Source organism: Leiobunum rupestre, chromosome 3, assembly GCF_980474605.1.
Source record: "Leiobunum rupestre chromosome 3, qqLeiRupe1.1.hap1, whole genome shotgun sequence".
Classification (NCBI taxonomy): domain Eukaryota; kingdom Metazoa; phylum Arthropoda; class Arachnida; order Opiliones; family Sclerosomatidae; genus Leiobunum; species Leiobunum rupestre.
Genome location: NC_143386.1, coordinates 8894316 through 8920789, shown reverse-complemented (window position 1 = coordinate 8920789; position 26474 = coordinate 8894316). Strand labels below are relative to the sequence as shown.

Sequence of the window (26474 nt, the reverse complement as noted above, 5' to 3'; positions counted from 1 at the left end):
ATAATAAGGCTTAAGTCATCTAGCGACTTTTATTGCCTTTAATTCAGGTGGCCGGGTTACAATGCGTTGGAGGGTGGTGGCAAGCCCTTCACGCCACGCGAGTCAACAGCTCCCTACACTCACTATTACCGTTAACCTCTTACAAGTTTTATAAAAAGGGGAAACCGAAGAACTTGCGGGAAAACCCCTTTAAGGGGGAAGAATACATTTAAAACCTCTTTTTCGTTCAAGCTGAACGTTTGTTTTAACAATTAAATAATTGAATTATAATTTTATTATTAGGATGAACCTTCCTCTAGTGCTTAAAATAATTTTGATAATTCTAATATTAATAGTTAACGAGATATAAGGTCCTAACTAAAGGGTAGTTTGGGCGCTTTCCGAACTTGTTTAGCTCCGGGGGTCCAAATTAAAACGTAATAAATTAATTACTTTTAAATTTAAAATTGTAAAAATTATTTTAGTCACTAAACAAGAGGCTGTTCTACACTTAAATATTAATTTTATAAGTTAAAATGCAAAATTAAAAGAGTTCAGCTTGAAATAGCGCGAAAGTAGACAATGGCCACTGTAGTCTTCCCCCTTAATGAAGATTTTAGGTGGTCAAGTATCAAATTATTATTGGTCCTGGTTTGTTAACAAGTCTGTTTTTTAGACAAATGGACCAACTTTCGTTGTTCAGAACCCATTTCTCTCCCATTTAGTTGGAACAAGTTCACACGCACAAACTGAAAATGTCCCGTTACAAATGACGCGTGTGTCTTTCCCCTTAACCAGTGGGGAGAGAACTGGCAAACTCAACGCGAAAGAAGTGGTTCCGAGTTTTCACCCAGAGCCACAAGCTGGGATCGAACCCGGTTCCTGTTGCTGTGAGGTGAAATTGCTAACCACTCCGCCACCCCACAAACATTTAACAAAGAACTCAATAAAATGTTTAACATGGCATTTTTTGACCATTTCAAAATTCCCGCGAAACCAGACTATAATTTAATATTGATTAATTTCTTAACGTAACAAATTCAATCTCGGGAAAAATATCGTCGATTTAAAAAGCAGTGTAACGGGGTACCGCACGCGAAATTCCGATAAAAAAAATGGAGTACCCTTCACTTTCTTAAAGACGTAATCTCCATCTTTTCCTTTTATTCACCGCTTTCTTAGATTTGGAGCAAAATGAAACGTTGCGAAGATTCTTTGGATCATCGATTTTGTACGGAAGGGTGCAGCAATCTATCGGATTGGAGCCGACACACGACCCCTAACGGCACCATTTGGTACTTGCTCTAGAGAGTAACCAAGTTAAAAAGATTATCAGAAGACGGAGAAATGGGCCACACCCGTCCCAAAAAGAGACTTGGGCTTATCCACTTCGAATTGGAATGAAATCAATTGCTCTCTTCAATTCGAGAGATCACGGAATTATACAGAATACGTTTTATACTCCTTTTAACAAAATCGCCTTCCTACGAAGAACCGTTTCTTTCCATTAAATTGAGCAATACGCGGGGGCAGGCACGGATGGATTATGGAACTTATTTCGGGTGTTTTAAAAATAGAAATAGGATTACGTCGTGGAAATTAATTAAGCGCACTCATATCAGAAGTATATTGTAATTTCTTACGACATAAGTATCCATATTAAGTAATTAAGAACTAAGCAGCATTAGGATTATGGTTATCACCGAAATTTTTATAAATAAAATAATTTTATTTATTTAAAATTTCTTTTACTTTTAAATTTTTCTTTTAATTAGTCTACACTAGTTTAGAGTATTGTTTAGATGGCGGCGAAAATTCAAATCCAAACACCAGGCGTTATTTTTTGTTTCAACTTTTTGAGCCAAAAGCAATTTTTTCAAGACTAAAAAAGGTGCGTGTTAGTATATTGAACGTCTTGTTAATCTTTTGTTACGCAAATAAGGCCATATTTGGAAAAGCTTGGCAGTTCCCCTTTAATACATTTAAGCTTATAAAGAGAAGTTGGGTCTCGTTTACGATTTCGTAATAGCGGAAATTACAATTATGTACCTTATGATTTTATTTCCTGTATGTCATTCAACGGATTTACAGGTGGGTCGAACCCAATGAAGCGCGTATAAAAACATGTAGGGGACCAAATTCACTCTACATTTACGTAATGCCAGGACTTAGTATTAAAAAAAGAATTGTCAAGCAACCAAAACCTGTCGCGGGTGAGTCAGCTCGCGTTTCATGTTTTATTATCACGCCTACATTGAAGATTGTCGTACACGTAAATACTATTCTTAAAATTATATTACGTGTAAGTACATATTCTCGATCCATTAATATTCGCAATTTAACGGAATTATTACTAATATCATAAGTAACATAAGGACACTGCCTATTGATTTAAAGCTAATTTTTCTTACCGAACCTTTTTTAGCACTGACACTATCACACAGCTCCGAATTGGACTTACAAACGAATTGAGTAGTATATCATTAGTAGTTGTATATTTGGCTTTGGGCATATTTAGAGACTAGGAGCCTCTGCACTGATAACTAAACCATGATTGCGCAATAACTCTTAAAAATCAAGAGTATTATTTTTGCTAACTTTCATACTAATTTAATTATGTTACTTATGATAATACGTATACCCCGAAAAATTCACAATTTCCTACTTTAATTAGTACAATCATAATTTTTGCTAACAGCATGTTGTTTATAGCGTATTAGGAAGTCACGCCGAGGTGTAAATTTCATAAGTTCCTCCATAATATTGTTTCATAAGTTCCTCCATAATATTGTTTCATAAGTTCCTCCATAATATTGTTTCATAAGTTCCTCCATAATATTGTTTCATAAGTTCCTCCATAATATTGTTTCATAAGTTCCTCCATAATATTGTTTCATAAGTTCCTCCATAATATTGTTTCATAAGTTCCTCCATAATATTGTTTCATAAGTTCCTCCATAATATTGTTTCATAAGTTCCTCCATAATATTGTTTCATAAGTTCCTCCATAATATTGTTTCATAAGTTCCTCCATAATATTGTTTCATAAGTTCCTCCATAATATTGTTTCATAAGTTCCTCCATAATATTGTTTCATAAGTTCCTCCATAATATTTTGTTTCATAAGTTCCTCCATAATATTGTTTCATAAGTTCCTCCATAATATTGTTTCATAAGTTCCTCCATAATATTGTTTCATAAGTTCCTCCATAATATTGTTTCATAAGTTCCTCCATAATATTGTTTCATAAGTTCCTCCATAATTTTGTTTCATAAGTTCCTCCATAATTTTGTTTCATAAGTTCCTCCATAATTTTGTTTCATAAGTTCCTCCATAATTTTGTTTCATAAGTTCCTCCATAATTTTGTTTCATAAGTTCCTCCATAATTTTGTTTCATAAGTTCCTCCATAATTTTGTTTCATAAGTTCCTCCATAATTTTGTTTCATAAGTTCCTCCATAATTTTGTTTCATAAGTTCCTCCATAATTTTGTTTCATAAGTTCCTCCATAATTTTGTTTCATAAGTTCCTCCATAATTTTGTTTCATAAGTTCCTCCATAATTTTGTTTCATAAGTTCCTCCATAATTTTGTTTCATAAGTTCCTCCATAATTTTGTTTCATAAGTTCCTCCATAATTTTGTTTCATAAGTTCCTCCATAATTTTGTTTCATAAGTTCCTCCATAATTTTGTTTCATAAGTTCCTCCATAATTTTGTTTCATAAGTTCCTCCATAATTTTGTTTCATAAGTTCCTCCATAATTTTGTTTCATAAGTTCCTCCATAATTTTGTTTCATAAGTTCCTCCATAATTTTGTTTCATAAGTTCCTCCATAATTTTGTTTCATAAGTTCCTCCATAATTTTGTTTCATAAGTTCCTCCATAATTTTGTTTCATAAGTTCCTCCATAATTTTGTTTCATAAGTTAGTCACTTTAGGGAATATTTTACTGAGAAATAGTTATGGAGTAACGACATCACCAGAAGAAAATCTCCCCCTAGCGAGGCGCTGTCGGAAGGCTACGTGTGACGCTACAGAACGACGACGAAGCCCGTAATACCGTCTGTCTTGCAAAAGTTTTACTGAAAGCTATTCACATGTGAAGAACAACAAGTGTCACACTTATATAATAATGTTATACACTTATGGTTTACCGCATCAGAAATAAGAAATATAGTATTAATTTTTAGAAAGGGGAAAGGAACAAGATTCAACTTCATTATTTTTCCTTTGACTGGCTTTCAGATTTTGGGTTTTACAGTCATTTTTATGAAAGGAATTTTGGTGGGATGGTTTCTCGAAAATATATCTTCAAAGTGGATTCTCGCGAGCCCGTAAAACCTCATAGCTCAGCCAACGGGAACAAATCGCTTAAAACTGATGAACGATGCCTGTCAAAATCAGATATCCCAATTGTCTGCCGGACTGGTGAGTCTTCTTCATTTCGGGATAAGGAAAGAGCGCCATCTCTTTTTCTAACCACCAACTTCGAAATCCCCCTCGTTACCCCCGTATTGATGTTTTACGGCGAGTCGTTTGTTAAATGGACAGATCGTTAATGCAACATAAGACCACAGTGAAGGCAGGAGCCTACTAACCGGGTTAAGTCTACTATAAGAAATATCAGTGTTACATTATGGTTATTTCGCGTTTTATATTTAACATAGTCTAGAAATTGCTGACCTTACTTTAGTAGAAACATTATTATAGTAAAATTCGTAATACGTTATGGTTAAAGCCATTGTTCAACGACCTAAATGTACTAGTAAGTATATATTAAAAATTCAACACGTTTATTTTCGTTATAACAAGAATATTTATTTATAGGACCGTGGTGTACTGGAATATAAAAGCTAAAACAATTCTTAACATTATCCCTAAGCACAAATATATTCTTGGTTTTACTAAAACGAGGTCAGGAGATCTTTAACATCAAATCTCCCAATAAACGGTTTATTAGATTTATTTTAAAGGAACGGTATGAACAAAATGTAATTTTTTTTATCTAAAAATAAAACTTCATATACGTTTGTTGTGAAATCCATAGCGCAGATAAAAGAGATCAAATCGAAGTTCGTAACATAAAGGATCATAAAAATACAATGCGAGAAAAACGCGCAAATAAATGCACAATGGGTGCCGAGATACATCGATAAAAAGTAAATAAAAACGCCATAATGCTTCGTATCTTTCTTAGTAAGTACTGATAGTAAAATTTAACGGTTCATTTTAAACACCTGGTAAACGTTGAAAACTAGTTATATCAAATATCAGTCAGCTCTGCGTAAAATCCAAACTAAAATGTGGCGTCACGCTAATGTTATTTGACTCAGAATATTTCCACTAAGCTAGCAATATGAACGTCAAAACTAACCATAACTAAGAAGAATGTATTCAGGCATAAACTTGCAAAAAAAAATTCTATATACCTCTAGTCTCACTGTTTATTCTTCGCTAACTATTACCTTTTTTATTTTAACTTTTATACCGCGACAACAATTTTTATGGATTTATTTGGATAAACTCATGGTTATCCCCTTTTAGCCCTGTGTAGGTGGAGAATATACCCCGGGAATACTGATAACAGAGGCTTCAGTTACATTGTAGACCACCTACCCCAAAAGGGACATGTAGTAGTAATGTCATTTCTTTTATGTCCGATATGTGATACAGCTTTTTGAAGAGCACGCCATCTCACGGAAAGTACAGGCTTTTTTTAATGTACCAAGACGAGCGCTCCATCTCACGGTAAGTAGCAGTTTTTAATATTCCGAGACTAGCGCTCCATCTCACGGCAAGTAGAGAGCATTTTTCGGTACCAAGACTAGCGCGCCATCTCACGGCAAGTAGAGGGCATTTTTCTGTACCAAGACGAGCGCGCCATCTCACGGAAAGTAGCATTTTCTAATATACCAAGACGAGCGCGCCATCTACCGGCAAGTAGAGGCCATTTTTTATATACCAAGACGAGCGCGCCATCTCACGGCAAGTAGAGGCCATTTTTATGTACCAAGACGAGCGCGCTGTCTCACGGCAAGTAGAGGGCATTTTTACTATACCAAGACGAGCGCGCCATCTCCCGGTAAGTAGAGGGCATTTTTATGTACCAAGACTAGTACGCGTGACGAAAATTATTTCTAGAAGCTGGATCGCACACGACTTACATAACATATAGAATTTTCATGTGTTATTTTCAGTTTGCTGTAAATAAAGCCGCATCACTTTGATAATTTTTTTTGAGGTCGATGCAAGTCCTTGGGGTACATGGTCTGTGGTTACACAGATACTCTATTAACCCAAATACATTATTTATACCAAACCGATTCGCGTTCTATGTTAAAGAAATAGATTTTAGACTAAATGGATTACTCTAGGTAGTTGTTGGCTCGCGTGGCTTGCCATAACCATCCATTGTTATCTGATCGCCTGAAACAATAGCGTTAAACGTTGCTAGCTGACTGAGGCCTGCGTTGGTGACTTGGGTATTAGCGTAGGCTATTATTGCTTATCCCAGAAGTACAGTGTTGGGTTGCGTACTTTGTTCTCAGTATTCAAAATAAAATACTAAATACTAAAAAATTTACTTAAAATAGTATCGAAAATAAAATACTATACTGAAATGTACTTATAGTATCGAACATAAAATACTATACTGAATATGTACCTAAAATAGTATTGAAAATAAAATACTAAATACTGAAAATGTACTTAAAATAGTATTGAAAATAAAATACTAAATACTGAAAATGTACTTAAAATAGTATTGAAAATAAAATACTAAATACTGAAAATGTACTTTTTTTTCAAAATGCTTTTAGGAAGAAAATGGTGATAAAGCGAATCCTAGAACTACTACCGAGGGAAAAGGATTGAATAAATAGAACATATTCCTACGCCGTGTCATTTTAATATCTTACATGGTATGGAGAAGTTATACGAGCCGGAAATTTTGGTTATTCTAACAGTGAATTAACTTTCCCTGGGGATATTCAGGTGTAACTATAGACACTGCTTTCGCGATTTATGAACGAATTTTTAGGGGCCTGGTTTTTCTTCCGTTAATCAGGAGGTCTACAGGGTACTGCCTTCATATTATTACTAACGGTAACACCTTGGAGGAGAGAGGGGGTTCCTGGAGGGGAAATATAATACCAAGAGCATAGGCGATAGGTACCCGAGCGCGGGACAGGGGGAAGGCCGGGTGGTGGTAATTTTTGGTCGGACCTAGGACTTTAGTGGCATCTAGCGGTGGATAAGTTTATTAAAAAAAATTGTCGTCTGCACATTTGGAAGACGTTTTTAGATCACACAAGGCTTAAGAATGCCAAACGGTCTTTTACGCGTTAGTTTAAATATTAATACTTTTACAATTAATTCATTATTATGAGTAAGTACCGTTGTAATATAGATTGTAGAAGTGATTCAAGATTTGACAAGAATATAACTTTTTATCCAGTACCTAAACGCGGAAAGAGAAATGCTAAGTTAGAACTCACCCAAAAATGGATTTCTAGTATTAACCGAAATTCCATTACTGCATTAACTTGCAATTTGCAAAAAAAATATTAATATAGTTCCAAATTCCCCTCAATGGTGGCAGCATTTAACGAGAGTCCGACCATTTCCACAAATAGCGGTTGGCTAGCGTGGCATGAAGGGCTTTTAACTAAAGAGGCAGATCACTCGGTTCTTTAAAATCATGATTAAAAATAAATCATGAATTAATCATTTCTCATGTTTGTACAGCTAAAGCTACCGATTTAATTTTAACCCAATCATAATTTAATCATACGAGGGTGTTCCTAATAATCATTAGAGTGACCTACCAATAGTTGCTATTACCCTTCTTAGCAATTTAACCCGGCCACCTGGGATAAAGGAATGTTTTTAATCGTGATTAAATTTTAATCACGATTTCAACATTTTTAATATTTGTACATCTAAAGGTACGGGTTTAATTTTTATCTTATCTAATCATGATTTAATCATACGAGGGTGTCCTAATAATCATTGGAGTGAGCTACCAATCGTTGCAATTACCCTTCTAAGCAATTTAACCCGGCCACCTGGGATAAAGGCACTAAAAGTCGGTAGATGACTTGGGCCTAAGGTGTTGCCTTGGGTATTAGCCTAGCTGATTATAGTTTTTGATTATGGTTAAAGCATTGGTTATTTAGTAAAAAGCAAGGTAGTCCAAAATCCCAACTTTTGCCGGTGACATTAGAAGTGTCACAGATATAAGTCCACAAACCCTCGTACATTTTCATTCCCGTTAAGCCAACAAATGCCGTGTTGGGAAGACAAAAAAAGAGCCAGAAATCTTTGTTTTAGACACACGGGAAGAGGAGAATGGGTTTGCAAAATCCCGCCGGCCTACTAAACGACAACGGTAAAAGACGATTTACAAGAGCGCCAGAAGGGGAGAAGTGACCGTAGCTAAGCCAGAGCTTTGTTCCGCGTCTCTCGTTCGCGATTCTTGCAATAGCGATAAAAAACACAAGGGAAGGAAGTATATTTCCTGGCGATCGCAATTTACGACCACCAGGGCCGGAATATTCAAAAGAGTATTTCGCGAGGAATAAAAAAAGGTGTTGATGCGTCCGAACCAAAAAAAAAATAAAGATTCTTGTGAAGTGAGGAAACAAAGGAATTTTTGTTGGTAAAAAAATGGAACACACTTCAGAAGAAGAAATAATATAAAAATAAATCAAGAAATATGGAATTCCGGATTTGGGAAGAATTTCCCTCCGACGAATCAGAAATGAAGAGTAGTATACATTCGCTAATTCTTCCGGTTTTAAACTGTTCTTTTTATAAAGCTAGGTTTCTCAGTTTCTAACTAACGCGCTTGGTTTACCAAAAACTATCCATACGCCCTTTTTTGGTACTGGTTAAGTAGCATACATGTACAAGCAGACGCTAGATTTCTGTTATGGAAAGCTTATATTTGGCCTTGATTGACAATCGGTGTTTTACTTGCATTATTTAACTTTTAATGCATTTTAATAACCTAATTATCATGAGTTTATTTATTACATTTAAATAGTGTATTAACATACAAGAAATTAAACGGTTAAGAAGTCTGGATCGTTATAACGGGTGTTACGGATAAGTATCTCCTAAATTTTAGGGCAGGCTCTTAGGGTCCTAATGAGTCAAAAATGTCCCATGAACAGGGGTCCTAAAGTGCTTTGTTTCAGAATGTTAGGTCCACAAAAACAGGGTCTCAAAACAACGAAAAAGCCAGTAATGTGAAGTTCGTTATTCTGCCTTGAACCAAATTGTTTCTATTTATTATAATTATTTTTTTAACGGTGAAGCGATGAACGCAATAGCCAATGCCAAAAGTTAATTTATGAGCTAGCAGAAGTGTGCTAAATCCAACAATGATTCTGTTAAAGCAACGTTCCATTATTTCAAAGAATCTAGTTTAATCGACACTGTTAAACCTAGGAGCAACAAACACAAGGAGAACGCAGCTAGCCTTTAAACACGCTAAGGCAGTGTTGTGAACAAATTTCATTGGACGAGGCTTTTCGCTGAGCGTTTTACGGGCGGGGGAAGACAATTTCCGAATATTCCCCTTCCGACGGCAGCAGGCGCTAAAGCGTCTAACCAATGAAAAATGTACGCAAGAAAATGCACGACTTTTTATGGGTTGCGCATGTTTTATTGTTGCTCTTACGTCACAGTAACTTTTACAAAGCTACGAATGCGCTACACAGTCGCGATGAATATGGGTTTATAGAGTGCGCGTGCAAATCGCTCGTGCGATGAATATACTAATTAAGCCGTGTCTTGTGACGTAAGAGCAACATTTTAACAAATTGGGCAAGACCACTATTTTATAAAATCAACTATTGGTTCATATAATTTTTATTATCTCGAAATTTGAACCTTATTGCTCCAACGAATTTTTGGATTTATGACGTCGCTACTTGATAAAACCTTTGGGTTTATTTGGGTGCCTTGATCTGATTTGATTTAAATAAAAAATATTTTAAAATTTAAATTATCTATTACACTTAAATGCTTATGAAAATGTAAAAATATGGTCGCTGTTAGTATGAAAATTCAGATAAAAATAATTACAAGTGTTAATTATAATTAATAAATATTTCCACTCCAAATATGCTGAAGATGGCGCCACACAGCAATAGGGGCCCTTCCCGCGTGTTCAGTGGCAAGTGTTAACTGAATAGTGTACCTTAGCATGCATCTCGCGCCGTTATTAAATAGAAGCGGGGAAAGCCCCTTGTGTTGTGTAGCGCCATCTTACGCATAGAGTAGAAATCATTTAATTTTGGTTTATCTTCTAAGTATAAAATGATTTTAAACGTACGTTTGCGAGATCAAACGAAGTATGTTTTTACTACGACTAAAAAAAACCTTATTCTCAGGGGGAGGGGGTTATGGAATTTCCTAAACTAAACTCAAAGACGAATATATGAATAAGTAATTCCCCTCTAAATATTTTAGTATACACAAACCATAAACCCGTACCACTCAACTTTTAAGTTGATAAACAAATCTAAGCCCTCTTGGACCACGCCAAGATGCTAAAACAACCACGGCAAGAAACTGGTCAAAAAAGTTACGACAAACTCAAATAAACTCCAATACACCGACAGTTAACCTCGGGTCTAAAAACACCCTAACTGAAAAACAAAATTTTGCCAGAAAAAATTTTGCTGCATGCTAACGCTAGCAAAAAAAACCATCTTGGCTAGCCCCAGTGCGCCATCTCTAGGAGATTCCTAGATCGCAAAAAAAGTGGAATAGGGGAAAAATATTTTTAAAAATCGGGTCATATCCTAGCTACCTAACATACTAAGTAGACAGCTTGGTGAAAGGCGGTGGATACGGTACAGTCTGTACTTTCAGGAGAAGTCTCGTTTTACCTTAAATGTCGTTTAGCTCGTAGCGCCTAGAATAAGGGTTGTTTTTCAGGGCAAGCCTCCATAAATCAAGCGCGTAAAAACCTATAAAGTCGTAGGGCATTCGCTCACGCGGAACAAAATTTCCCTTTTTTGTAGAGTGGTGCGTAGATGGCGCTGTTGTTCCGTAGAAAGTGCCTCCAGCCCTCATCCTTTTATTTTTGGAAAAAAGCTTTTGATATTTTTATTCTAGGCATTTTGTATAAAGCTAGCCGTGTTTTCATAGTAAGCTCGCGGATCAAAATGTAATCCAAAATACATAAGAGTGGACACCATCGAGGACTGGCGAAATCGGCTTCGAGAAATCCCCATAATTCAAAATGGCCTTTTTCAATTTATCTTCGATACGAGTTTATATTTAAAGCGGATCCCCGTACCTTGATTACAGATCAAATATTGAAAATAGTTTTTACTATTTTATATTTGTATTCATGGTTTTATAATGATATTTCAATGTTTGTTTTAAGCCGTCATTATATTTGTAAATAGTTAATAAACCGAAACTGAAGGATTCTAGTACTTCAAATGTTTTTTTTTTGTAATTTTAATATTTTCAGTTGAGACTACAGGTTTTGGTAATTGAGCCATATTTAAAGGCAGTGATGTATACAGAAGGGGGTTTCTGCTTGAAAAAGCCGGCTTGGTTTAACCTAGGAGCAACAAACACAAGGAGAACGCAGCTAGCCTTTAAACACGCTAACGAAGGGTTGTGTACTAATTTCATTGGACGAGCGTCACGAGCCTTTACGCTGAACGTTTTACGGGCGGGAGGGGGGGGGGGAGACAATTTCCGAATTTTCCCCTTCCGACGGCAGCAGGCGCTAAAGCGTCTAGCCAATGAAAAATGTACGCAAGAAAATCCACGACTTTTGACGGGTTGCGTTCTCCTTGTGTGGGGTGTTGTGTTTGTTGCTCCAAGGTTTAACTTTTAAATTTAATTTTCTTATCCTTTTAAAACAAATTTCTAGCACCACTACTGTTTATAGGCCCACATACAGGGTTGCCGCAATTTTCAGATTCAAATTCCCTGACCATTTTTAAGGCCAATTTTTATTTTATATTTTACTTTTATAAGAAGTTAAATTTAAAATGGAGTTATATAAGTAAAAATGCTAAAACTTAGCCACACTTTCAAGAAAATAAATTATAATCATAGAATTTGTCTTAGATTTGAGTAAAATTGCTTTCAAAAAGTGTCAAGAGAAAATAAGAGTTCCCCGACTTTCTCTGACGTTTAACCAATTCTTAAAATTCCCTGACTTTTTAGGCCCATTTGTAAATTCCCTGACGTGTGGCATACCTGACATAATTTTCATGCACGGAATCCGGGGAATTAGATTTGTAAAAACCCCAAAATATGATTGGCTGGATCTGCTAACACGAAGTAAGGAAGTAAGGAAGTGCTAAAGGATTTACCTTAATTCTCTAGAAAGTAAAATAAATTTATAATAATTTCCGAAAAAGCAATTTGCACTAGAAATAAAACTCAAGTCTCAAAGTCAATTTTTAAAATAATTAGAAAACTTAGATCGCCATAAGAAAACTTAAAACTACCGTACAAATAAATTGTAAAAATTTCGAAAAAGCTAAGAAATCTCTACCTGCAAACCCGTAATCTCCGCCTCTTTAACGAAATACTAAAAATAGTCGTAAAAATTCCTAATTTGGAAAACTTTACGAGGCCTTAAAATATCGGCGAAGCTGGAGCAATAAACAGTCGCCTCAAAGGGTTATATTTCATTTTCAAGCTATATTTTTATTTGCGAAAAATCTCAGACGTAGTCAGCGACATTAAAGATTTTTTTTAAGTTCTCATTTTGGAGAGAGTTAAACGCGCCGTTAACAGTTTTGTCTCGTTCGACTGCGTTCGGACAATATTTCCCTCCACGGCCGCCTTTTTTATCGGGACTATATTTCCAATGGTTATTACGCGCTTCTCAAACTAGATGGCGCTGTTTAGTCGAAACTGAGGACTGCGGAAAAGGTAACATTTTAGGGGGTGATAATAAGTGAGGAGTTCTTTCAAGTCTGCTTTTTTTTTAATAAAATCTACGGGAGAAAATATCCCTAAAGGACTGACATATGTAGATTTTTTTTAAAGACAAAAATGGTTTATATACAAGGGGTGGTCTGGTTCGTAACAAAGTCGACAAAATTTATGTCATACTAGTATAGTCTTTGGGAAGGGTTAGTTGTACGTGAGTAGACGGGTTAATTTAGCCCTCGAAAATGTGTAGTATCTTTCTGTACAATCGACACTACAGCAAGTTCCTCTAACAAGGTTGCCCCAAAATTTTGAGATTGAAATTCCCAGTTTTCCCGGACCATTTTTTAAGTTTTTCCCTGACTTTTTTAAGAACAAATTGTTACTTTTATCAGACGTTAATAAATTAGAAATGGACTTATTGCAATAAGGTTATTGCAATGTTGAAAAAATTAGCCAAACTTTGAAGGAAATAAATAATCACAGAAATTGTCATAGATCAAGAGTAAAATTATCTTCAAAAAGTGTCAAGATAAAATTGAATTCCCTGGCTTTTCCCCGAATTTTTACAAATTCTTAAGATTCACTGACCTTTCCCCGACTTTTTAAGGCCCATTTTTAAATTCCCTGACTTTTCCCGGTTTTCCCTGAGGTGTTGCGAGATTTTCGAGATGGTGGATTAATCTGGGCTTAATATAAAGCTTTTATTAGAATGCATAGTGATTTGCGTGTTCCACTCATTTTGGAACTGTGTAATTTTTATTAATTTTGTATTAGGCTTATATTCGAGAAAAGACATTGCTGGATACACGTCGAGCTCTCACTAATGTACTCGTTATTATATTTCCCGTTAAATAGAATAACTACGATGCAGAAACTATTCGGAGGCGGAAAAAGGGTTAATATTTATTTAACTATTGGCTATAGTTCGTCTTTAAGAATCATAATTTCATAATAATATGAAGTAATATTTCAGGGGTTCATTTGTATAGTGTTTAAGTTAGCTAGCTTTAAAATATTTGATTAAGGAGTTATGATTACTTAATTTGTCATTAAAATTAGCTATAATACTCAAGTAGAAATCCTCCACCTTAAATTAGTGAATACCTTTATTAATTTTCCATGTTTTAAATGTCAACAAGATAGGCTAAGTCGGTTGTTCGAGGGTAATATTACTACTTGAGTAACTAAGGGATTATTGCAGCGTGTGGAAGCGTTTGCAGTCTCAATGAGCCGAAAATTTCTCAATTTACATTAAGAGCAGAACTGCCTCTGTATTTAGCAATTAATGAGAATCCAAATATTGATTTAATGTGTGTCGGTCTCGGTCTGAAGGTGAGCGTATTTCAGACGAGCGCTTCACTAAGTAATAGACTTCGTTCTTAACTCAAACAGACCTTAAAGGGAATATAACCTGCAAAGCAATCTTAATGTCCCTTTCAATTTTTTCAAATTTCCATGTACAGTGGCGCCAAAAACATTTTTAAAGCCAGAGGCAAGAGCCACCAGAGCTGTAAACGGTGTTTCACACCAATTACCCGAGGTTATATTCCCTTTTATATCTGATATTTCTGGGTTGAATGTGTTTTTAAATTTTGTTTTGGTAGTTCACTTATTTACTAAAACAGGTATCATAATAAAAATTAGTTCGGATTTTTCAGCTCTTTGATGAAACAAACTATATAACATTTTGAGTTGAGCGTTGGAGTTTTAGCCGCAATCATTTCATACCTGAGCGAATTTAATTACAAAATTGAGCAAGAAGAGAAAAGCTATCAGCTAAGACATTTGTCCCGAGTGGGTATCGCTCTTGAGAAGAGCGTGAGACATGAGCAGCTTGTGAGCTAAGGCGGGATTTTTTTAAAATGCCCATCCCTTAAAAACCACCATATTAAATCTCTTTACATTTTTTTTGATAGATTTTATTTTAAGTTCTCGACAAATTGATAAATAATGAGATTTCAAAAGTAACGTAAACTAAATTTTAAATTAATCTTAGTTTTTAATTAGTAACTAAGCTACCCTACATTTGTAAATTTTAATAAAGCCATTGCTAATAGGAGATTTAAATCACTGCTTTGAAAAATTACTTTTTAAAACCTTACGAGAATCTACACAGCGCTAATAAACAACCAATACGGAGGTTAACTTACGAATCGGGGGTAATGGGGTTAGCAATCCTTATAGATTTAACTACGTTTGAAGATCGTAAGAAATACGAACATGGTTCAATTATTGATAGACAAACTTGTTATTTCTAGTGGCCCAAATTCCCAGAGCATGAATATTTTTGTAATTAAGGACTGCAAGCACACGCGAACACACTGACCGACTAACGTTAAGTATCGACTTTTGTACGTGCGTAGATTTCTAAGAAATGAATGTAGAAACGAAAACCCGTACTGTAAACATAGCTCGTTTATAAACCAATATGATAAGTGGGGTAAAATAATCACCGAGAAAATGAGAATATTTGAAGCAAGGTACACGAGATAGATCAAAAGTTATCTCAATACCATTCATCCTATAACCTTTGAATTCATATAACTTGTAACAAGAATGCATTTACGCCTTTGAAAATGGTCATCTTGACCTTCAAAATAGTAGTATTTATTATTTATTTATTATTTTATTTTTAAAATACATTTTTCTTGTAAGAAGGATTTATATTTAAGGATAGTGACTATGTTGAAACGAATATTAGCATGATTTGAGAATTTTGAGTCAACTACGAACTCCTTATTACGCAGACTTAAATTTTTAACAAAAACTAAAATGCGTTATGTTTTTAAACGTTTTGCAAGTGGATTATCTTTGATGTGGAAGTGCAAAACCAATAGTCCCGAGTTTCTACAAGAGGTCTATAATTTAATGGCCTTGTGATGCCACCAAAGACGTCATTTCCGGATTTTTCAAGAGAGGGTAGAGCTTAAGCTCCAGAAAAGTTATTTTAAAGGGCAAAACGTGAAATTTCATATTTTTCGCATAGAAGTAGTTGTTTCATAATTACTGGTGATTTTCAGGATAATAGAAAAACATTTCCCCAATATATTCCTTTTACTTCATCCGATTCTGAGTTGGTATTAGAAAAATTCGTCAACTTTATTATGACCTCCCTGAATGTCACCCATTTGATTTCCATCAAATAAAATCATTTGCGCCCAGAATTCAGACGCACAACGCGATGACAAAAAAAGTATTTTCATGAAGACAAGTCTATTTACAACTATACGAACACGCCTCAAACCCATTACTAATAATAATATAATCTCTACGCCAGTCGCTAGTTTGGAAAAAGGGGTTGAGAAAGATTAATCTTAGTGAAAGAATAATCACCGTTAACGTTACGGGCTAAACGTCACCACAGCGTGTCCCGTCTTTACAAAAACGCCGCTAAGCTAGGATATTAAGGAAAACTGGCACTCAGTGGGGGGGTTCCGAGACCAACCCCTTCAACAACGGAATGAGGACGCAAAAGCGGCGACATTTTTCCCATCCCCAGCGGCTTTTCTCTATTATTTATATATAAAAGGACAAAAAATCATAAACAGACTAGAAAAATAATAACAAGGGAATTACGTGGAGCCGGTCAAAGTGGACTAGAAGTAGAGAAATGGATCGAGGCATGTATAGTTAATAGGTCGTCAACGTATCTGGGTCAAAACTATAATTTGCGCTCAAGAGATTCGCTCATTCCTGAGCTCCGGAGAGAGAATCAAGACCTCTTTTGTTGTATCGACGCCGCTTCCAACGCTATATTTCGCATTGATTACGGTTATACGGAGAACGTATTCTCCGCTAAATTAATTAACGGAAGATCGACCATCTATAAGGCTTATTCGTAGTATTACGCCCAAACGTACACCGATAGCATTTTGCCTTATACTTAATAATATAATGCGCTTAATGGGATTCGAAATGCGTTGGGGAGGATTTCACTCCAACAAAGTAGATTATTCAATCTGGTCAAATTGGCAGTTTTTTTAAACTGGGTTTAATATAAAAGTCTTATGTATTTTTATATATCACTCAATTTTTGCTTAACATATCAGAAGGGTTCATGTAAATATTGTCTAACCAGTATTCTCCATATTTGCAGGTTATTTTTCTAGTTGCCAAAGCACTCAAAGATAAAACTATTATCAAAACGATATCCTTGATATTCACAGGTTTCGCCACTGATATTGACCTATTTTTTTCCGGTGCAATGACAATGAAGGCTTTAGTTTTTAAGGAGGTTGTGTCCCCCACACTTTTTTTTAAATAATCAGCTAGGCTAATACCCTTGGCACCACCTAAGGCCTAAGTCATCAAGCGACTTTTGAAGCCTTTAATTCAGGTGACCGAGTTACAATGCGTAGGAGGGTGGTGGCAAACCCTTCATGCCACACGATCGAGCCAACAGCTCCCTACTCTCACTATTACCGTTAACTTCAACAAGTTTTTATGGAAGGGGAATCCGAAGAGATCGGGGGAAAACCCCTTAAACCAGTGAGGAGAGAACTTTCAAACTCAGCGCAGGAGTTGTTCCGAGTTTTCACCCAGTGGCACAAGCTGGGATCGAACCCGGCTACTCTTGCTGCGAGGCGAAAGTGCTAACCACTCTTCCACCCCACCACTAAGGTAATTCTCCATGTCATTGCTAACAGCCAATTTTTTACACGAAGGTTTACTAATTTCATGATTGCATTTTAGCTAAATTGGTTCCATATTATTACATATATGACAATTAATAAAGGCAAATTCGTTATTAAGAATATTTTGTGTAATTTGGACTCAAATTTCTCCGATTTTCCTGATTTTTACTAGTTTCCCTGCCTTTTATGTCGTCCATCTAATTCCCTGATATTTCCCGGTTTTCTAGGTCGGTATGAACCCTGCATTAAAGGAAGTAACAAACTAAATGAAAACTTCTATTGCTAGCCGGTGCTAAGACTTGTTTTTAACATAACTAGAGCCGATCATCAAAAGATTCTTAAACCTCGTCTCGAAAACGTTAAATTGTCTGTGTTCCACCATAAGCATGGCAAGAAGTTCATATTCCCTAAAAGGACGATTCGTAGGAAGTGTTAGAAGATGATTTTTTTGATGTAAAAAATACTCGAATTTAAATTATAAATCCTAGTTGTTTCCAGGTTCTTGTACGATTTTGTAAGAATGCTTTTGAGTTAAGATAAAGAGTTTCAATTATATCCGACACACGCGCGGACGCGGATCGTACTTTCACCATACCTCAGTGTGACCTCTGAGCTATGACCTCAGCGTAGACTTCCCTTTGCGGTTACCAGTACCATCTTAATAGTTATTTTTAGAGCCGATAGACGGCGGTGCGGTTATTGGATTTTATTGGATGTTTTACCGGTATAAAACAAGCAGTTTTCGGTGATTTTTAATGAAATAAGGCACGTATAGGAAAAACAGTCTGCACACACCAACTCTACGTCTACACACCTACGCGTTTCCGTATGCATTTTAACGCGGCCTCAACCTGTTTATTGCCATGCCTCAACTGAATCCTGAGCGCGAAGTTCATTTTGTACCTAGGAAACTTCGTTGGGATAATCCATAATATAAATATTTGAAATAACAGACTAAACACTAGCGCAGAGTGTACTATTTACTGTACAATTTAATTTTCGTCGCGAAAATACCAAAATATAAGCGTGGTATTGGAATTTAAACCATATCTTTTTGAGAGGTTAGAGGACTATTTTATTGGGCAACTAGTTCACCAGTTTCAGACCGTGGAAATGTCACTGCAGTTTAGCGCCATCTATATTAGAAACCACAAACTAAATAAATTATGTTAAATAATTTATTTTATGGTACCAATAATTATTTTTTGTTAATTTCAATAATATTTTAACAGAACTTTTATTAAAATATAAATTTACGCTCCAAGAGTATTAGTTTCACTTAGGAGCAACAAACACAGCACTGCCCACGCAAGGAGAATGCAACCCATCCAAAGTCGTGCATTTTCTTGGGTACAGTTTCACTGGTTAGACGCTTTAGCGCCTGCTGCCGTCGGTAGGGGAAAATACGGAAATTGTCTTCCCCCTTTCCGTAAAACGTGCAGTGTAAAGGCTCGTCCAATGAAATTTGTACACAACACTGCCTTAGCGTGTTTAAAGGCTAGCTGCGTTCTTCTAGCGTTTATTGCTCCTAGGTTCCACTAGCGGTCGGTAGATGGCGCCACGAGTTATTTTCCCCCAAACCACCATCAACAAAAGCAGACACCGCTTGTGACGTTTAACCGCAGAGATAGGCCGCTATAAAGATAACCCGATAGAACTTAAAAGTCCCTCTTTTAACGACACAGTTAAGACTACTTTCAAACTCTTACACGGCAATAAATTATCCCTGTGCCGAAGATACTTGGCCATTAAAGAGGCCGTAAAAATTACCGATGGTGACCCGCGCAAAAACGATCAGATATCTTTGTCGGATGCGAGCCAACAGTTAAGGCATTAACGCATCAGTCCCCTGTTACCGGTTAGCAAACCACCACCACCAGTCCAGGAAATTTCTTATGTAAAACATATCCTTGCCAACCATTACGGCGAGGAAGAAGTATCTAGATGGGAACCATTTCCGAGTGCTCACGCGAGGTCCGGACCCAACATTACGTCAACACGTTGCAAATGGCTTCGGACCTCTGTCATTAGCTTCGAATGGAGGAACAGCCAGCTATAAATGCGAGGGTGGGATCAGGCTAAGACCGAACTAAAGTAGGTACCCGACAGAGGAAAAAGAATCTGGAAATAATATTGGAAGGATGTCGTGAAGAGGAAAGAACTACTTTGATACTAAAGGGGCGTTCACACTACGTCATTTGTAACAGGACATTTTCAGTTGGTGCGTGTGAACTTGTTCCCACTAATTGGGAGAGAAATGGGTTCTGAACAACGAAAGTTGGTCCATTTGTCTGAAAAACAGACTTGTTAACAAACCAGGACCAATAATAATTTGATACTTGACCACCTAAAATCTTCATTATTTTAAGCACTAGAGGAAGGTTCAGTCTAATAAGAAAAATATAATTCAATTATGTAATTGTTATAACAGAAACGTTTAGCTTGAACGGAAAAAGAGGCTTTTACTGTATTCTTCCCCCTTAACTGTAATGCAATATTTACCAAGTCATTGAAGCTTATAAGCGACAACTTGTTGAGGTAAACGGGAATAGTTAGTGTAGGGAGCTGTTGGCTCACGTGGCATGAAGGGCTTGCCACCACTCTCCTACGCATTGTAACCCGGCCACCTGAATTAATGGCTAAAAGTCGCTTGATGACTTCGGCCTCAGGTTGTGCCTTGGTTAATAGACTAGCTGATTATTTTACAGTCTACAACCAATGAGTTCGAGACCGACAAAACTAACTGTGCGCGATACTTTTCGTGTCACCGTCCCAAGGAGACGGCAGACATTATATAAGTATAATTTATTTAATTTAGGTCCTACGGCCAAATATGAATGAACGCTGTGTAAATCTTTAATGGTTTTAAATTGATGACTTGGGCTTAAGGTGGTGCCTTGGGTGAGATAATCATTATGATAATCATTATGATAATCATTATGATAATCATTATGATAATCATTATGATAATCATTATGATAATCATTATGATAATCATTATGATAATCATTATGATAATCATTATGATAATCATTATGATAATCATTATGATAATCATTATGATAATCATTATGATAATCATTATGATAATCATTATGATAATCATTATGATAATCATTATGATAATCATTATGATAATCATTATGATAATCATTATGATAATCATTATGATAATCATTATGATAATAATAATTATTATGATAATAATAATTATTATGATAATAATAATTATTATGATAATAATAATTATTATGATAATAATAATCATTATGATAATAATAATCATTATGATAATAATAATTATTATGATAATAATAATTATTATGATAATAATAATTATTATGATAATAATTATTATTATGATAATAATAATTATGATAATTATTATTATTATAATTATTACATAAGCTAGCTAAGTAGGTCAATACCCTTGCCACTACCTCAGGCCCAAGTCCGAGGGACGTTTAAAGCCATTAATTCAGGTTGCCACTTAACCAGGCTGTGTAGAATCTGAAGGGTTTTTCATAATTAGAATACAGAAGCAGACGACAAATACGAAACAGTTTCCACCTCATCAACGTCAGCCCTCGTGTGGAATACTCAAGAACTACAAGCCAGCAACTAGTTCCAGTCTGAACGGTGCCTTGTAAAGTGGACGCCGATCGTAATGTTCTCGGCCGCATCTGTTACCTATCTCACACGGCCGACATCGAAGACAACACGCGCACTTTCCGATATTCCCACAGCCTACTTCCGTTTTCCCCCCGTTGTACAATAACATTCATTAAAGCTAGAAAAATACGGGTTCCCTTTAAGTGTTACGGTTATAAGGGCGGCCTGCTAAGGGTCGATTTATTGAATATCGATCGAAAACATGCCAGCCGAAGAAACGCGGAGCTTTTAGTGTGTCAAGGTGAAATCCGCTTGATACGATTTAAGTAAAACTGTGTTTACCAAATTCTAAAAAAAAAAATGGTTCAATTGACCGAGCGAATATTTTTAAAACCGTAAAGAGCTTAACGATTTTATCCTACTGATAAAAAAATATGGTAAATCTGATTTGAAATTATCTCAAACGTCATATTTGGCGCCGTGTAAAATCAGGCTGAGAAATAAGGAATTGTTTTAAACTGGACCTGTGGCCAGTAGAGCCTAGGTAGTTTAAATAAAAACTGGCCACTGGCCACTTACCATTTTTAACCTTCAAAATCAGGCTTTCATAATTTATGGTCAAATTATCTACTCTTGACAGTATGTGCTAGGGCATAGGCTTAGTAGGTTAGTTATTATGGGTTTTTCAAAATTTTGGAGTGCTAAATTAAGAACTATAAATCTTGAAGGGAAAAAACTTTGAATTAATTAAGTGGTCACCAGGGCCGCTAACACCCCAGGCATTTAATTTTTAAACTGGCCCAGCTAATTTTTAAACTGGCGATTGGCCTGTGATAGTCCCTTATTTCTCACACTGGCCGTGTTATAAGGTATCATTTGTAGTTATTAAATCTTTAGTCGACAGTTGTTCGTCAGATTTTTATTATACCACGACAATGAAGCGTTGTATTTTTGGAATATAGTAGCTATTTTTTTAATTAACTTTAAATTACCGAATCTTTGGTTATTTCTTTTTCAAAAACTGCATTGTCTTAGGTCCTTTAAATAACGTGGAAGGGTTGTGGCTATTTCATAGCGCCCACAATCTAAATACTGTTATGAAATTTCCAATTTATCGTACGCGATTGTGAATTAGTAATTTCAGAAACTAATTGAGATTTCAGAGCAAATTTATAGTGTTAATTTCTGGTTTTTAAATCGGATTTCGGTCTAGATATACGGATTATAAAATCATTTTGCTCGAGAGCATACGGGATTTGTACGAAAGACGGATCCTTCAATTTTTATGGAAAAGGGATAAATTTGAAAACGCGGTAGTAGTTGTTTTAAGTTTTTCAACCAGTACCGTGAGCCAAAAGCGTTAACCACTCCGCCATATTTCGGAAAACCCACTTTAAATTAGAACTCAATTAAGCGTCGAAAAATTGTAACTTTAAAAACTTTTCCATTTCGAAATAGCAATAAATAGAACGGAGTCTTTTAAACCTCCTAAACACGCTGGTTCGCTTTAAAAGCCAAGATAAGTTACGAAACTCGTCTACGCATTCATCCAGCGAACGTGGTCGAAGGCAAAAATAAGTCTGGTCCGAGGCCTACGCATTATCGGACACCCCGAATTCAAAGAGAACGTGACGCGGGAAAGCCGGACCCAAAGGGGTTACGGCTTCCCCGACTTCAATGGCTAGCATCGCCTCTCGTTCGATAGAGCAGTCCGTACCCTACCAACAACTCTTCATCGATACCGCGAGGTGACGAGGATCGTGGCAAGTTCGGAAAGCGAGTTAGTCGCGAGTCAGTCGGCGACGCGGGTCGCTGGCATTAATAGAGGTTGATCCTCCCGGAGGGATTATTTCTAACCGATAAAGTTCGCTATCGTCGGCTAGATTCTAGCGGGAAAAAAGGGAATAGGCTGACAGCCGCCGAGAGCCGCTGGCATTTTTCGAGTGACTTTGGAATGGCTAGCGAGCGTTCAACGGGCGGATTTATCCAAGACGCCCGTTTCAGAGCGAGAGCGTAGAACGCTGAGAAAGCGCGTTTAGCATTCCAGGCGCGAGCACTTTAATTGAAGCGACGATGCCGCAGCCAACGAACCTGACATTGAAATAAACGTCTCCGATACCTACAGAGAGTTAAGGTTCTTTTGGCAAAAGCGAATGACACACTGATGTTAGGAGAGTAGACGTAGCTGAAACGTGTACTGTCAGGTAAGGGTCTGCCAAGAATAGCGTTGGGAATTCAACGACTACGAAAAGGAGGAGTCGAGTATTCTCTTTCCCGAGAGACAAAAGGGTTCAAATGCTTTCAAAAATGGCTTCGGCGGGGAAGAAACCATTAGGGGAAACGCTCCAAATAAAAGGATAAAGGGGTTAATGCTCAAAAGCTTTCGCCTCCAAAAGTCAGCGAAATTGCGGGTCAATTTCCGGACACTGGGGAACGGTCAAGTTGATTCTCAGGGTCGATGGACTTTCTTCCTCCAAATTCGAATCGAACCTAAATAGAAATTTCCGATTAAAGCAGTAACGGGAGAGCGGCGACGATTTGGATAATTTGAAACGAAACTGATTAGAATTATTGATCAATTAAGATTAGTGTACTTTACCTTGTCAATATTAACTATTTTAATCCTATAGACGCTAAAAGAAATTATTCGCTCCAAAATAAAAACCGTCAAAAGGAAGGGTTTTTAAATTAAACACGCGTGAATCTCGATAATATCGCCCATTTTTTCGTAGCACGTGTAATTATTTATTCTGATAATAAAATAGAATCACGTGGGCTTAGCAATATTTATCCGCATTTGTCTTAGCCAATAAGATTATCCCTTCCGAGCAAGCACGCGTCAATTTACACAATATAACCGTTGAATTTTTTCAAATCAATTTCTTTTAAGATCTATTCGTTATTTTAAGAGCATTTTATACGAATTACTTACAAGGAGAGTACCCGAGGTGTTTATTGCCGATTTTGTTCAAAGTCGGGCGTAATGTAAACCTATATGAGATATGAAATTTCCCAAAAGGAGAAGTTGCACTACCCATTCGATTTGCCATGGCAACCGAAAATGTTTTTGAACACTTACAACAAAAATTAGATTTTTTCCTTATTTTACCCAAACATTGTTACAATTTTACGTTAAAAATGTTCCAATTTACCCGAACTTGATGAAATTTATCTAAATACGGTCCAAATTACCAATTTCGTGATTTTCAATTTTTCAAAGAATTTAGTTGGTGAAACCGAGAAAATCCCATGCTTTTTTAAACGGAGATTTATTTGCTTTTAAAACATTTTCGGTTGCCATGGCAAATTGAATGGGTAGCGTAACGTCTCCTTTTGGGAAATTTCATACCTCATATAGGTCTACATTAGGCCCGACTTTGAACAAAATCGGCAAACACCTCGGGTACTCTCCTTGTTAGTTTATCACTTAATCTTGTCAATATTAACTAACAAGGAGACGACCCGAGGTGTTACACACCGATTTTGTTCAAACTCGGTTGATTGGTAGACCTTCGTGTAACTTGAAAAATCCTAAAGGGAATTTATTCCATGGGCAACGGTTTTACCATGGCAACGAAAAATGTTTTTGACAACATAAAATGGAAATTTTAATGGAAATTTTCCCATTGAAAATAACATGGGATTTGGACTGATTGTGAAAGATTTTAAAAAATTTAAAAATTTAAAAATTGACAAAAAAAATTAAAATTGATCCCATTTTGATCAATTTGAACCAAATGGGTGAAAATGAACCGATATGGCTTAAATAGGAAAATTTTCAATTTTATGTTCTCAAAAACATTTTTGGTTGCCATGGCAAAACCGTTACCCATTGAATAAATTCCCATTAGGATTTTTCAAGTTACATGGTCTACCCATCCCCCGAGTTTGAACAAAATCGGGGTGTAACACCTCGGGTCGTCTCCTTGTTAGGAAATTCGTAAAAAGCGCTCTTAAAATAACAACGAATAGGATAAATTTAAACGAAACTAGAATCATTGATAAATTTAAATGAAACTAGAATTATTGATAAATTTAAAACTTTAATATTGTCAAAATTAAGTACTAAATTTGAAGAAATTTGGTATAAAACGCTCTTATAAATTGGTATAAAACGCTCTAAAATAACAACGAATAGGATCAATTGAAACGAAACTAGTATTGATAAATTTAAAACGTTAATATTGACAAGATTAAGTACTAAACGCGCTTAAAATTTCAAAAGGGAATGAGAAACTAGCATCTAAAAATGATCTTCCAAGAAAAACTAAGAAAACTACGCAAAAAAAGGAAGCTTAAGAAAACTAATTCTGGATGTTATTTAAAAAATTCCGAATAATAAGATTGGAAAAAAAGATTTACTGGCAATTGTATATCGGGGGTTGTGGGAATTAAACCTTCAATGGGTAATTGAACTTTTACCTATGCGCTTTTAAATCTTTAAATTGGGTCGTAGCGCATCTCGAGCACCAAGCACCGGGAGGCACGAAACGGAATATTAAGTTTGGGGAACTGGAGAGATAGAGAGCTAGCCCCCCTCCTCCTCCAACGAATTCGTCACCGCGGACTTGATGCGACAAGGGATACGGAAGTGCACTCATTTCCGAAGAGTTTCTAAAAATGTATTTTCTTTCATTCCGCCCAAGGATCTTTCCAGTGAAGAAAGCCTTATGAAATTGGATGAGATGTTCAGAAATTGACGAGGTTAAGTTTTAATTAGGCTTCGGGATTATGATAATGGACTTCTTATGAGTTATTTATGACAGCTATAATTGTTAAATATTTTTTAACTTTAATACGTCTGTATGAAACAACTTTAGTTCAAACCCAAATTACTAAAATTTAAATTTACTTGTGCTAAAATAAATTAATACTAAATACTAAAAATACTAAATACTAAATACTAAAAATAATAAATACTAAAAATAATAAATAATAAATACTAAATACTAAAAATAATAAATACTAAAAATAATAAATACTAAAAATAATAAATTAATACTAAATTGTAATCCTATTTATATAAATTTCAAAACAAACATGTTAATCGACCAAAGAAAAACTTAAAATATTATCTGTTTCGTTTCTAGCTTGGTAACTTCTACCAAAAACTTAAACTCAAATTACTAAAATCTTAAACATTGACTTATGCAATAAAAAATATACAATATTAAATAATAAACTTTCATGATAATACTAAATAAATATATATTAAATTAAAGTTAAATTAAAAAAATTATAACTATGATTAATGCATCAAATTGATTTCAAATTTAATGAACTTGGGTGTTTTTAAATTACCCGATTATCTTGACCTAGTTTC

At 35.7% G+C, this 26474-nt stretch overlaps 1 protein-coding gene across 8 annotated transcripts in view; it reads right to left on the bottom strand.

The window, feature by feature from the left end:
• The window catches only part of kcc (solute carrier family 12 member kcc), a 276301-nt gene that overhangs the window by 17986 nt on the left and 231841 nt on the right, over window positions 1-26474 (bottom strand). The window lies entirely within an intron of this gene.